General features: G+C 39.2%; 1 non-coding gene across 1 annotated transcript; it reads left to right on the forward strand.

The window, feature by feature from the left end:
* Positions 1-14,281: 14,281 nt before the first annotated feature.
* On the forward strand, positions 14,282-14,353 carry trnaw-cca (transfer RNA tryptophan (anticodon CCA)). The gene has a single exon. It is a non-coding gene; the product is annotated as a tRNA-Trp (tRNA).
* The last annotated feature ends 659 nt before the right edge of the window (positions 14,354-15,012 follow it).

The following is a 15,012-nucleotide window of genomic DNA, read 5'->3' on the forward strand; positions in this document are numbered from 1 at the left end:
TCAGTCTCTCGACAGACTGTCAAGCAAAGCTTTTACCCATTGAAGTCGCAATAGAAGGAAGGTCTTAACCCACCAACACTGAGCAGCGGCAAGATTCAAACCTAACCCAGCGAAGAAAATGGAGCACAAACCCAGCACATAGACCACCCAGCCACACTCCCAACACCTTACTCTTTTGGAGAACATCGGGTGGGTTCAGCTCTTGTTGTGCGACGCGTGGAAATGACTGCATCTTCGTTTTCCGAGATGTTTCCTATCACATCTTTGTCAGCTCTGAATATAGTGCTTCTTTGGAGCAGGCTTCAGACCTTTTATTTTATTTATAAAGGAGGGCGCATTCAGAAACATGTAATTTCTGTTTTAGAAATGCTTTGGGCGGTGTGTTTTATATAATGCACAAACAGTATTCTGATTGTATACTGTAGACCTGTGTTGCAATCATACAGGATGTGACTGGGATTCTGAAATGTTTCTTGAAAAGGTATTCAGGGCTGCTTGAATCTATAATAAAAAAGTGACCCGAAACTTCCAACCTTCCAATAACTGATGTCGCTCTCCCTAAACCTGTACGTGATGTTTTGCAGATGTGCAATGTGCCTTTACTCCTGTATTTAAAACAACCTCTGTTGTTGGGCGGAGTTGAAGGAGAACTAACTGCATAGAAAAAGTACGTAACGATAAAATATTTCTGCGCGTGAAACACATCAATCGTTCAGCATTTCTAAAATGTTTAATTGAATTGACAAAGAAATCCTCTCCTTAAACTTCGAAAAGGATTATCTGTTGAGCCAGCAGACGAAACACTGCAGGTGCCTGTTTCTCACAGGTGTTTGAAGTTGTGGATAACATTTAGCAGGTTTGTCACCGTTGCTTAGCTGGTTAAGACGCCTCACTAAAAACCAGGAGACCCTGGGTGCGAATCCCAGCGGTATCTCTTCGTAGACAACAGGCCACTCATTGTCAATATTTATGGAGCTTAATTTAAAGACAACGGGAGAAGCATGAGTTACAGCTTTCTGTAGCTGTTTTGTATCGCAATGGTGAGTGCATTGGACTTCTAGGCCTTGATTGAATGAAGTCATTCAAAGGTTGTGGGTTCGAGTCCCACCAGAGTCATGTATCATTTTGATTCAACCTTTCAAAATCCTCTAGGGATTGGTGTTGATCAAGTCAAATAAAGGACTTCTTAAGAGTCCACAGTTGAAAATGAACCAGCAGCCACAAGAAAGAAATTAGCACTGGACTGTGATCACATTACTCCTGTCCTGGAGTCCTTGCACTGGCTTCCTGTCAACTTCAAAATCCTCATGCTCACCCATAAGGCTCCCCATGGCTTGGCACCTCAGTACCTGTCTGGGTTATCGCCCTACTCCCCACCTCACAACCTTCGCTCTTCTAATTCTGGTCTCCTATCTGTTCCCCCGTCCATCTACACTCTATGGGTGACAGGGCCTTCTCCTGTTTTACCCCAAAGCTCTGGATCTTTATCACCGAGGATATCAGAGAGTCACCTTCTCTAAACTCCTTCAAATCCAGACTCAAAACCCTCTTCTTTAGAAGAGCCTTTAATGAACTATTCTTTACCCCTCTGTTCCTACTGTATTTAATACCACCATCTATTGTCTCCTCTAACTGTTTATTCTCATCCTGCTTATCTTGTGTATTTTTTTAACTTTATTGTTGTGATTCTGTAAAGCGCTTTGAAAAGCCAGCTTTAAAGGTGCTATATAATGTAAAGATTATTATGATTAATAATGAACAGTGCATTTAACATTGAGCACATGCGGTCCTTCTTTGCAAAGGATTGCAAAGGTTGGGAATTAGCTTTTCACTCGTGTTGTTGAAGACCATATCCTGGCTTTGTTGCAGGAAATGTCTGGATGCCATCACCAGATCAAGGAGAGGATCATGGTTTTGGGAAGTCTTCTTGATGCCTGACACTGTGTGTTTCCTGGTTGTAACAGGTGTCATTCTGGACCTAAACAACAGAGAACACCGTTGAAATCGCTGAACTGCCTAGCGGACACTTTGTCGCCTTCTTCTGACCTGCACTTAATGCGATTCTCTGAAAACGTGGCACATTATATCTGTGCTACCTTTATGGAGGGTGAGCACACTCATAAGAATCATAGATTCGATCACAAGCATCTAAAAATGAGCATGAGAAAATGACATCACGCTATAAGGCTGAATGGCACAAATTCTCCTGTTCCTTCTGCAGCAAATATGTGTTTTTTGCTTCTTAACACTGAGATAGTTGGAGATATTTGGCAGCAGTGGGATTCCAACTCACAACCCCAAAGAGACTAGAGCTTTAATCCAGCTCTAAATTAAAAACTGGGTGACTTGTAAGGGCTGGTAGGAGAGGAAAGGAATAAATGCTTCTTTTTTGGACTAATTCTTTATCTACTAAAAGAAGGAAAGATATATTTGATTATTATTTTTTCACCAGTTGTTTTGATCAAATTATTGTAAATAAGTGCCATATTAAGGTATAATATGTACATGAATGTCATGTCTGTGTCGATTATGGCAGCTGAGTATCGCTGGAGGACAGTTCATCATGAGTGGATAAGCCTGCATAATGAGGGAGAAGAGATTGGCCTCTCTAACACAGTGTCCAGTGACACAGTGTCCTACTGTTCTCTGCTAATGTAGAGGGTGAATGTTTATTTAGGTGAATGTAAGGTTTCATTCTTGTAAAATATTTCCGAGCACTTTTTTTGTTGCTTTAAAAAAATCTTGAGTGACACATACCTTCTGTTTTACTGCACTACACTTCTCCAGAGGCCAGTTAAGCACACAAGGATCCTCAGTCAAACAAACACTGCAATCGCTTGATAAACGCCATTTCTCATCCTTTCTCTTAGTGTCGGAGCTACTATTGTATGCAAAGGAGGCGACGTGACAATGAAATCTTAAAGAGAGTCTTCATGAAGGTGTGTGTCGGCAAGCTCTCCACTGGCAATTGACTGGGCTTGTAAAGAAATCAATCTCATTCAACAACCATACAAATTGCACAGCTTAAGGCACATGAAGTGAAATCTGTGAGCTGATTGACACAAAACAATGTCACTTCACATTATCTGCAAAGTTGTTTTGCTTGTCTGACCACCTCTTCCTACTTTACAGTGAGCACATATATTTCAGTTTCTTTCCCCCATGTGGAGATGTGTCCACTGCCAAAACTGGTGTCTGATTATTTAAATAATCTGTAAAACTGTTACATGACTTCATCTAATTGTAAATGTATAAGACGGTCTATGAGACATTTGTGAGAGTAGCTGAATCCCAGGGCTGGTATGGAATCACACACAGACAGGTCTTCTGTGTGATCTGAGTCCCACTGCTCAGAGCTACAGACTGGTCAAATGGTCACTATTGTAGACACGACCATCGGACCATCGGCTACAAATAATCAATATACTGATCATAGAGTCACTATTGGTGTTTATTACATAAATACTATATATAAATAATAAGATAATTCCACACTCATATGTGTTATAAAACATTTATAAACATTTTGGGTGGCTGACATACAGTAAAGAAAGTAATACTGAAGGGCTGGAAGTCCTGAAAAGCGTTAATAGAACCTTCTTGCTTTCGACCTGGATCAGAGCCCACAACTGCCAGATCAGTGACCCCTGAGCCCAGTTCACAGAGAGGAGAACCAGGAGCTCTTTTATGTCTCTAAGAGGGCTGGGAGGAAGGATAAAAGGGGGAAAAGTGACATGAGTCCAGGCTGTTCTGTCTGATATTGTTCATGTAGCAGCACTGATTGTCTGAATATCTTCTGGTTCTGGATTGTGAGGATAGAGAGCAGTACAGAGTTGAGATCCTGTCTGAGTGTGAGTCTGAGCTGTGAATCTGACTGAGAAGAGAATAATGATTTTTTATTCTGCCTGAGAATTTTCCTGAGAATTTTTCCTGAGAATTTTTCTTCTTTTCCAAGTGGTGTTACACCTCCTTCAGAAACTCTGCACAGACTGCCAGAGTGACAGAAGAGGAGAGAGAGATGGACAGATAAGAGCACATACAGCAAGAGACACATACATCTTGATTTACTTTGAAGCAAGTGTTCATTTCTTTTCTGGAACAAGTTGTTTCTGAACTTCAAGAAATTCATACAACTTCTGAAAGATAAAATACAAATCTTGCTTCTCAGGACAGAAGAAATGCTGCAAAAAAATGCCAGTGATTTGTGAAAAGCAACCGGAATGTGTCCTTGTGCAGCTGTTAAACAAAGGGCTGGTGGGTCAAACGCACTCAGGGATGCGCTTCAGATTGTGATGATTTAAACAAAATCTCCACTTAAAATTGAAGGGATTTCTTCGCAAACCCTCTTGAATGTTGCAGGAAATCTTTGTGTTTTACTCGTGTGCAACTACAACAAGTAAACAATTAAGTACCTAAGTCAATGTCCAAGAAAACCATCTTCACGTGTGGAATTTTTCTTTAACTGGCTGTTGGGAGAATTCATCTATACACCCGTTGTATCCTTAGCAAAAATATTTTAAAATTAGTACACAGATTTGTTGGAGAACTTGACAATCCTTGACAATCATTATTAAATGAGCATTGTACAAATGTGCGTTGATATTTTTAATATGTACCTTAATTGTAATATATATATACATAATTGCTTTGATATGGATGTTCATTTGAAGGAATTGAGGAAACTATGAAGGATCGCAGAACAATCAAAGATACACTTGGGCATCTGCTATTGGTAAAGATGAAAGAGTACCTTAAGTGTAAAGCTTGCATACACACGAGAGAAAAAAAAACAGTTTTAATGCACTTCATTAAATTGATGGTGTGCTTATCAATCGTGCATAAAGTGTACATAGCAGAGGATGGTTTCGATCCATCGACCTCTGGGTTATGGGCCCAGCACGCTTCCGCTGCGCCACTCTGCTGACACCTGTCATGTGGCGATTCAACACAACTGCTCTATCTTTGCTTTCTAAAAGTGCGCCCGAGATGAAAAGTCTAAACGGTAAACGCAGACGTCATTTTGAGGACTTGGTCTTTTATAGTACAAAACATCACCCGCTGCTCTACATGGGCGTGTCTTCAATATCGTTGAGAACCAAACCTTCTGCTTTCCGAGGCAACTGATTCTTTCGTCGTTAATTCCCAAATCTTCAATGAGAATCAGTGAAACGAAAATCAAACACATGTACACACTCGCGTCCTAACTTGAAAGAAAAATCTACACCCAGTTTATAATACTGAAAATGATTCAGGAAGTACAGCAAAGTTCTAAAACCAGCGAATGCATCTGCATACATAAAATGTCAATTTTTCAAAAGTAACATCTTCAGCTTTGAAAGATTGTCATCCATATATTTTCGTTTTTCTCTTTTTTTACATAACACGCTTTCGAGAAACAAACTGTCTTTTAATTAACGCTTCATTAGAAAATGTGTATCTTGGTTTGCTAAGTTAAAATCGGCACATCCCAGTGGGCAAAAGATGTAGAATATACGACTATTAAACGCATACCTTAGACGTGTAAATGTGCTCCGTAACTGGTCTTGAATGAAATTCTAATATACGTATATCGTTATACGTCAATTAGACATCTATGATTATATGTTTATTATACATAAATGGTTGGAGTTCTATTATATGGATAAATTTGGAAGACTATAATACATATATAGTTAAAGGTCTATTATACATCAAAGAAAGATTTTTATAGGTGTAGAAACTAGTAAATAAAGCCAATGATTTGTTTTAGAAATGTATTCTTAAAATATACAATTATTCACACCTGAAAAATATGTAGTTCAAATTATAGATTATATACAATATTGTAATCAACAAATGTCTAATCATCATAAAAAACACAACTAGTAAACTTCAGTTACAAATTCTAGTAACATGGCAATATATATATAGTAATGACAAACACAAACTAATTACATGAACACGCTAATATTTAACTCAAAACCACATTTCGATTCAAATATAAATTTTAAAATTTACAACTTCTTTATTTCCACGAAAATATTATTAATGTAGCACAAACGCTACTTTCTAATAGACAGAAAGAAACTGTTTGTTTTGTGTCTCATGGTGATCCTCCTCTCGATACTAATGAAATGTTTAATATGATCTCTCGAGAATAAAAAAGGAGTCAATTTCCGACTGGAATGATTGATGCCCCATCAAACATTTTGTAATATCCCTGGAAGTTTATACAGTAGAATCCTGGTTCATGGCTTAAATTCAAGGTAAACAAGACTAAGGAAACGAGTTGGAAACTTGATGTTGAAGTGGGATTTAAATCACCCGGAACATTTCACTACATTGGGCAGTATGTGCCAGAAAGTAATAGTCGACATTACTTCGATAGCTCAGTTGGTAGAGCGGAGGACTGTAGAAAAATCAGCGGCGTATTCTTGGGTCGCTGGTTCGTTTCCGGCTCGCAGGAAGGTGCTTTCTGTGTACTTTGATCAAAGAGTTAAAAAAGCGAATCTGTTTCAATCAGACATTGATCAAAAGCTCTATAAACGACGAAGTAGAGGTTCCTGTTCCGAATTCAGCCCACGTCTTATTGTCTTGTTTTGGCCAAGATCTGATCTTTGAATTAAGGGACTACACTGTCTGCTTTGTAATCCAAAAATGCATACCAATGTCAAGTTTTTTTTGTAGATATAAAGGTGTTCTCTGTTTTCAAAGGATAGGTACTTAATTGGCATAATGATTTGGTATTGATTTTGTATCGTTGTATTATAAAGTTTGTGCTTTCTGTGTTTTTATCGTATTGTGAACTTATTTTTTAAACAAATGCTAACAAAGGCAAACACGGCACACATCTGTTTATACCAGTGGTGAATTGTACATTTTTATTAAGTATAAGCTACTGTGCCCTTCTGGGAGTATATCAGGTTCGATATAAAGTGGCAAAAATATAAAAGGGGAAAATACCCCACACTGCGTGTAAAGCCCATTTTAGATTAAAATGGCGTACTGTGCACGAAATGTTGCAGAAACACAGTCTGATATTTTGATAATTATTATTTTAATAATTTGATCAAATTGAGGCCCAGGATCCAAATCTTCAGTTCTGATTTTTTTAAGTGATACTTTTCCTTCCTTTCGTGGAAGTCACACGATGTGAGCAGTTGTTTTTTTTTTACGTTACGATCCAAAGAGCCTCAGACGCACTGTAACCAAACCAGGATGGATTGTGCTGGGAGCCGGACTGAGCTCATTCTCACTCCCTGTGCTAAAAACAGAATTAGCTCTTCCCTGAACATCGTCTACAGCTGCTGGATGGTGCTTTGCGTCTTACTGCTCCGGCAATTACTTTGACGAAAGACAGCTCAATTGTGCGCTTTTAACCTTCTCGCAGCTACGGGCGAGACTGACGCTCGCGATATGAAGGCACCCGCTGGTACACCTTCTCTAACTTTCACAATCGCGACAGACTTCGCTTTTTTAAAAAAAAGTAGATATAGCCCTGAAAAAAACATAAGCTTTATCAGTTTTTACATTAATCTATTTTGAATCAAAGTTTGATATTTTTTTCATTTTTTATTGCATTTTACATCATAATAATAATATTAATCATCATCATCATTTACACTTATATAGCGCTGTTCTGGATACTCCACTCAATGCGCTTTACAGGTAATGGGGACTCCCCTCCACCACCACCATTCTCTTGAATGATCACAGAGAGTCAAGACCTCGGTTTTACGTCTCAGCCGAAGGACGGCACCTGTTTACAGTTTAGTGTTCCCGTCATTGTACTGGCGTATCAGGACCCGCATGGACCACAGGGTGTACGCCCAGCGACAGGAACCAGACGTGTGTTGGGCTCGGCTGCGAGCAGAACAATGACGTCACGGGGACAAAGTAGAGGAAATCAAAACGGTTCTGTAAAAGACCAGTGTCAGCTGTTGGTTTGCAGTCTGGACTCTAAAAAGTATAGTATGTAGGATGTGACAAATTTATGATTTCTTGGAATAAAACGGTTTTTATTTGCATTCAAAATGAAGCGGAATTTTAGCGCGACACACAAACCCTTTGTCTTTTTTAGAGAGTGATTTTTAAACAGACATAAATGTAGAAAACGTGTTTTTTTTTAGCACTACAATAGCAGGGTCAGCGGCGTAATGAATAACGCGTCAGGCCTCGCATCAGAAAATTATAGGTTCGACTGCCGTCTGACTCCTTGCGTTTATACCACTTACATTCTTTAATATAAATGAACTGCACCTGAAAGCTATAGAAAACACCTTGGGTAAGTTGTCTGCACCCTCATGCGAATTTCGACAAATTACCCAAAACACTGTATTGTCTGGAGATCAGCTCCAGCTCTGAACTCATTTGCAATGAAAAACCATGTGTAACAAAACTGGAGAACAGCTGAACTTGTGCTCAGTTCGGTGATGAGGGTTAAGAACTGTCGTTGTTGTAATTAGCACGAACTGCACAGGCTCTGAATCAGACCATGTCAATTAGTCTGATCAGTGTAGGACACGTTAATGTAGAATTATTAATAGGTTTGTTAGTTCAGGTGTACCCACCTGAACTAATGTAGAATTATTACTTGGTCTGTCTCTTGTTTGTATATAAATGAATGTCTCTGACAACTTAATGTTAGTTTTACGATGTAGTTCAGGCGTTGACATATGCACGAGTATACGAAATGTCTCACTCCTGATTCATCTCACGTTCTACAGGAGACTGGCGATTCCTCCTGTTTCTTGTACAACCATATCAGAACAGAAGCCCGTGTCACCGAGCTCAGATTCAAGATTGACTTGCATCTTTATCCCTTTTTTGTTCGTGATCATTATTTTCTTTAGTTATGATCAATATTGAACTTTTTTTAAATGAAGTGACAATAATCAAATATGCAGGCAGATTTTTGAAAAGTATTCAGAATTGTCAGGGTTCCCCTTTGGAACAGTCGTCAGAAAATGTGAGAAAATGAAAGTTATGTAAGCTCTCACACAAAGCATTGAAGATTGGAATCTGAGTGTAAAAAAGCTACCCGTCTCCCAATGATAGGCAGGGATACACACCATGACTCAAATAGACTCAGCGAACTTTAACGCCTATGATATTACGAGTGCTTTGCACGTGTCGAACTTCAAGAAGGAACTACTACAATAGTTGTGGACATAATTCAATACCACCGGCAAAGTCCAATGCCGGCAACGTCTGAGAAAATAATATTCACTCATGGAATTTGGTCTTTGAATGGCTGGCGAGAAAATTCATTTATACTCCTGTTGCACCCTCAGCTGAAACATGTTAAAATAACAATGCAGATTTGTTGGAGAACTTATCATCAATATCCTTCAAAATCTACGTTCAAATGAAGGATTTGAAGAAACTATGAAAAAAGCAATAGTAGTAGCAGAGGATTTTGAATTTTGCTTTTCAAGTCAGTAGATCACCATAGAGTTGCGCCCCTACAAACAGCACAAAGGATGAATCCCACCTCCTTCGTTATTGCTGTTTGTGCAGGTGAAAGTAGCGTTTGTGCTATTGAAAGTATCTCGGAAGATGAAGGTGCAGTCACTTCCACATGTCATGATATCATTAGATCCGACGACAAGAGCTGAAGCCCCCGACATTTTCCAAGCCAGCAATGTGAGGAAGATGGGTGTGGAGGAAGGTAGTGTGGCCGAGCAGTCTAAGTTGCTGGATTTTAGGCTTCAGTTTCTCTGGGGGTGTGGGTTCGAATCCCACGGCTGCAAAATGTTAATGTTTGAAGACCTGCAATACGATCAGTAAAAGCACCTTTTGTTAGGCTGCGGGAGGTGTTTATAGATAGACTTTCTAAAATACAGGCTTAACATCAAGGCAGAAAAAATATTTTGTTTTCTTAACATAAATTCTCTTTGGCATGTTCAGCTTTATGTAGGGAACAACATCTGCCGAGATCACTTTTGAGGCAGTGCACATGATAGTGTACTGGCAAGTACATTTAATATTGGCTGTGGTGGTGAGCTTCTTTTGTCTGTGAAACTTTTAATTCTTCACGCCGAATCATTGGCAGGGGTAAAGCTTATTAAATCTTTGAACATAGCGCTCCATCGGAAATACTTTGTTCATGGTCAAAAGATTTCAGAGGATTAACTTCATGAATTCACATAGCATAACTTACAGGAAAGATTTAAAAGGGGAATTGATTGTGCTTCCTGATGTTGTTCCTGTGGTTTCTTTGGATACAAAGGTGAATGTTCTTTGACGTTCTACTAGAGTATCCACTGGGTGGGCTTTATCAATCAGCTCGGATAGGTCATCAGTGCTCCGTCTCTGGAAAATAATCAGCACTGTCGTTTTCTCCTGTACTGTCTTTTAAAACATATAAGATCACGAGTTTACAGATTTCTCCAAATAACAACTATACATTTTAACCCAGCGCTTAGCATTCCTTCAATCTAATAGTTTTACTCTGGGTAAAAAGCAGCGCAATATACAAAGAGATGATATTCAAATATTTCAACGTTCTTATTGGATTACCTGTATGGAGATATCGCTCAGAATTCCTAATATGATTTTGAGTTCAGTTTTGCTTTACTACTTTCAGAGTCTTTTATTGACCTTGCTGAAGCAGAGAAGTGACATAATCACAAATGCGACCTACCTGTGCTGCTACCTGTTTCTGGTTAATAATGATTATTGCGAGGAAAAAAAAAACAGCTCCTTGCATTAAGAGCAAGAGCAACAAACGCGCTCGCTTGTTGAGTTGGTTTTTTTCCGTGGTGCTCTTCCTCAGATGCAAAGTTATTTGGCGAGCAAGGACCTCTGAGAAGGAGCCTGAATCCGTCAAAAACTCAGAAATTCTAATATCGCACTACCGTCTTGTGTACAGAGACCTGCTTCTTCCTTTTTGAGTGTTTTGGTGTTTAAGAGCATGCTTCTTACCTCGAATGTTAGTTTCAGGAGATGTGTTACCGGATCACAGATCATCTTAAAAAGAATGGGGGATGCACTGGCTCAGTTATTTGAAGGAACCTATACCACCAACACACTTCTGAGAAGCACCTGCACATTTTCGCAATCCTCTCTCTCACCTACAAAGTTATGAAGACACAGACGACCAACAAAAACTGATTTGATTCACTCAAGGCTTCACTCTTCTGTTGTGATGTCGTTTTAATTAGTGTTAGCTGTGATGAGGTGTTGTTTCTGTCTCTTAAAGTTTAAGAGTCTGCTCCTTTCTTCCTGGTATAGAAATAACATGTTCCATCTTTGTTTACAAACACCACTGTAAATTATTTGTCCATCTCTAAAGCCTGCGTGTATTGACAAGGCAATTCAAAAGCACATATTAAATAAGAACACGATCCTTCTTGTTACCATTCACGTGGTTGGAGCGTTGTTTCGCCCTTTAACGTTCTTCTACAATATTTACAGACAGGGCTTTATCACTGGAGTTGTGTGCATCGGTCCATGAACATCAATTGTACTGCTGTTTTTCTATGCGTAATTTAATCGCAAGCACTTAAAAGATGAAAAAAGGTTTCAAAGAAAACATAATTGAAAGACAGTGAGGAGGTAGAAAAACGCACTCCCCCGTTGAAGAATCAACCACCGTCGCCCATGTGACTGGATATAAAAATAAATTATTCATTTTGCCCAGTCTCTGGAAGCTTCAATGCGATTATTTTCCCTTCCTTATTTCTTCATTCCCATTGATTTACTTTGTAGTAGAAGAAACTCGAAAGTGGGAAACTGCAGGCATTCTTCATGAAGGGTGGATTGTGGTCAGTGAACATATGCACATCTTTAAGTCAGTTTCACTATCTGTGCCATAGGGGATGTAGCTCGGTGCTAGAGTGCATGCTTTTCGTGTATGAAGTCCCGAGATCAATCGCTGGCATCACCAGGTGCTTTATATTATTGTGCTCACATCGCAATCTTCTGTTGAGTGAGAACTCTTTGCTCGTGTTCATAGAGAGCCAGGTTTACACAATTAAATTCAGTCACACACGAAGTGCTACAGTGCTGCTCTGCTGTTTTAAATGTACCTTCAAAGCATTTCGTTCTGTTAACTACCAAATGATTTGAACTAATTTGACGTCATATTCAGGAAATCCAGAGAAGGTCATCAGACTTTTAGTGGCTGTTGAAGAAAACACCTGTTGAATCTCACCGGGGATTTCTTGAGAGATCATTCAGCGAGCGAGTCCTCCCTCTGGACTCCAAACATTTTGGGTTAAACTGTTATTCACATACTCCAACGAAGAGAAACGTTAGTGTCTTCCGGTGTGTGAGCCCATTTCTCAAAAAAAAGTTATATAAATTGAATTGTTCTACTTTTTAGGCTTGCATAGTCTTATTAATATTTCAGTTAAATCTTTTTTTTCTGTAGTAACACCAGTTGATATTAATATTAGTCCTGATTTATAATTTTTTGTCATGGTTGATCTTAAGTAATTTTGTAATTAGTTTCAGTTTTAAAAAATCGCGCAGAGAAGCTACCAAAACAGGTAATGTTCATATAATGTGTAATGCAATAGCAGCATTTTGGGTTGAAAACAAAAAGTATATCTTGGTATGAATCCTAACACTTCATAGGCAGCGTTCTAGGACTTCTCGCTTCAGATAAAGTTGTCAATACATCATCGATTTCTACTCAATCAATATCAGCAGTGTTATCGCTACCGAGCGGTAATATAGATCCTGGCAATACTTCGTGAGATCTTCGTAAGAAAATCCAAAATACTATGGAAGCAATCAAATTTATACGTTTCTTATACAAATTGTGGTTTTCTGTTAATTGCCAATTTGACTGTAATTACATCTTAGTTTACAGATGTCTTGCATGTATCACAAGGTATAATAGTCGTGTGCGTCATCAGTTAAAATGTTTTAAAAAGTACGAGAAAAGTACAACATGCTTAAGAATATTTATGGTTACATCCATATTACAATGAAGGTAAATATACCAAGATATTAAAATACAATTGTACAGTCCTAACTTAATAATGCCTGTGAAGTTTTCCAACAAATCCGAACTGTAATTTTGAAATATTATTGCTGAGACTGATAAGAGAGTACAAAGATCAAATTCAATGAGTGAAAATGCACCCGTAGTTCTCTAAACTGAGTTTCTTCCCTGAAATGACTTGCTTGCGAAGCACCAAGCAGCCTTGAACGGATCGCGGAAATCAAATATACAGTACAGATGGATTCAGAGTGTGCTTTCCAACTTTTGTGCAACATTTTCCTTTGATAGGGCAGAGTTGTCTTCACAATCTGGGTTAAATAAAAAGGAGTGACGTCAGTGTTAAACAGCTTTCCTTTTTGGGGAACAACGGTTGTGTTCCATATTTCTAATTATTTTGGTTTCAAGATCGCAATTTAGTGTGAAACATAAAAGCCAGCTGGATAAGCTTTATTAATTTCCCTCACGGGATCAATAAAGTATCTATCTATAAATCTCTTACACGTCATTTACAATGGCCTTTCAACTAATAGCCCGTGCAGGGACCAAACTCTAGCTGTTGGTACAGTACGAGTTGCGTAAGGCTCTGTAACGCGCAGATGAGAAACCAACCTCTGCTTTTTCATTATATACACAGTGAGCTATATATGCGAGCTTACTGCCCCCTACGGGCTCTGTATTTGATTGCGGTACAAGACCGGCCGTGGAGATAAAGTGAGACTGCTTTGTACCTTAAAAGGCTCATAGCGTCCCTGGGAGGGCTCAAACCACCACCCTTTCGGTTAACAACCGAGCCACAAAGACTCATGTACAGCTTAACACTTCTCGGTCTCGGTGAAAGTGATACACTCCGTAAAATTTCCAGAGATTCATTTATTTTTAAAGGAAAATCACCAACAGCGGCCGAGAGCTACTGGAGTTTTTTCATTCTATACTGCGATTTCTGAAGGGTACCCTGTGAAAATACGAGTTTTGACGAGAAGGGATGGACATATAAGGTCAGAAGGCTTGGGGAACTGAACTTTAAGGTGAAGACTGCGGGTTCAGTAGCAGCAGAACCTGATCAGTATCAGTTGACTCCGATATACCTTGAAAATGAACTTGGGGATTTAGAGTCAGACGTGCTACCGTTGCACTATGGGGTACTTAATTTAAAAAAAAATAGGAAAACAAATCAGTGTTCCTGGATCTGTAATTGAGAACAACACCTGCACAAGAGCTGCGCAGGAAGAATAAAATGTTGTCTGGGAAGAAGAGACTCTCTTCGGAAGAGCAGCGCTCTTCACAGGAGATTTTTTTTTGTGAGGCTGATTTGTCTCCTTTGAGGAATTCAAAGACGCTGATGACCGCGACCTCGTGGCGCAACGGTAGCGCGTCTGACTCCAGTTCAGAAGGCTGCGTGTTCAAATCACGTCGAAGTCAGCTGTTAGTTTTTCAGGTTCTGCTAGTCCTGAACACCATGCAGTTGAGTTCTATCTGAACACCACATAGATGATCTAAACAAAATAGAGCAGTACAGGACACGCAGTGTGGAGCTCACACAGCGAACAGCCTTGAACACGAGAAAAGGCACCGTTCACATCTGCTAAACATCACGTCCAACTTTAGAGACAGCTACATCATAGAATGGAATCCCGGAAGTTTCAGGTAACTTTCTTTTTAAAAAATACAGGTTCAAGCAAACCTGAAAGTTAGGGAGTTTCGGACACTTTTCTTTTATTAAATAGTGTCTGAAGCCTGAAAATGTAATTTGAAAAAAAAAACGCTATTGGACATTAGCAGGTGCTTTTTGTAACGATTTGCTATTTCATGCTGGAAAACAAAGGAAACAGACCCAACGTTTGCTTTCAGGTGCGGTTCATTACATAATAGACATCTATTACTGAGGAGCTTGAATAAAATGTACACGAGCCAGGTAGAAGTCGAACCTATAATCTTATGATCCGAAATCAGCTGCGTTATTTATTAAACCGCTGGTATTTCACATAACCTGAATTCCCCCATAGTGTGCTCAGCGCCGCTGCTAGTAATACACCGCCACGTCTAAAATTTCAAAGTGAGAAACGTGTTTTCTGATTTTT

Source organism: Atractosteus spatula (assembly GCF_055471065.1).
Source record: "Atractosteus spatula isolate fAtrSpa1 chromosome 10 unlocalized genomic scaffold, fAtrSpa1.hap1 SUPER_10_unloc_15, whole genome shotgun sequence".
Lineage (NCBI taxonomy): Eukaryota > Metazoa > Chordata > Actinopteri > Semionotiformes > Lepisosteidae > Atractosteus > Atractosteus spatula.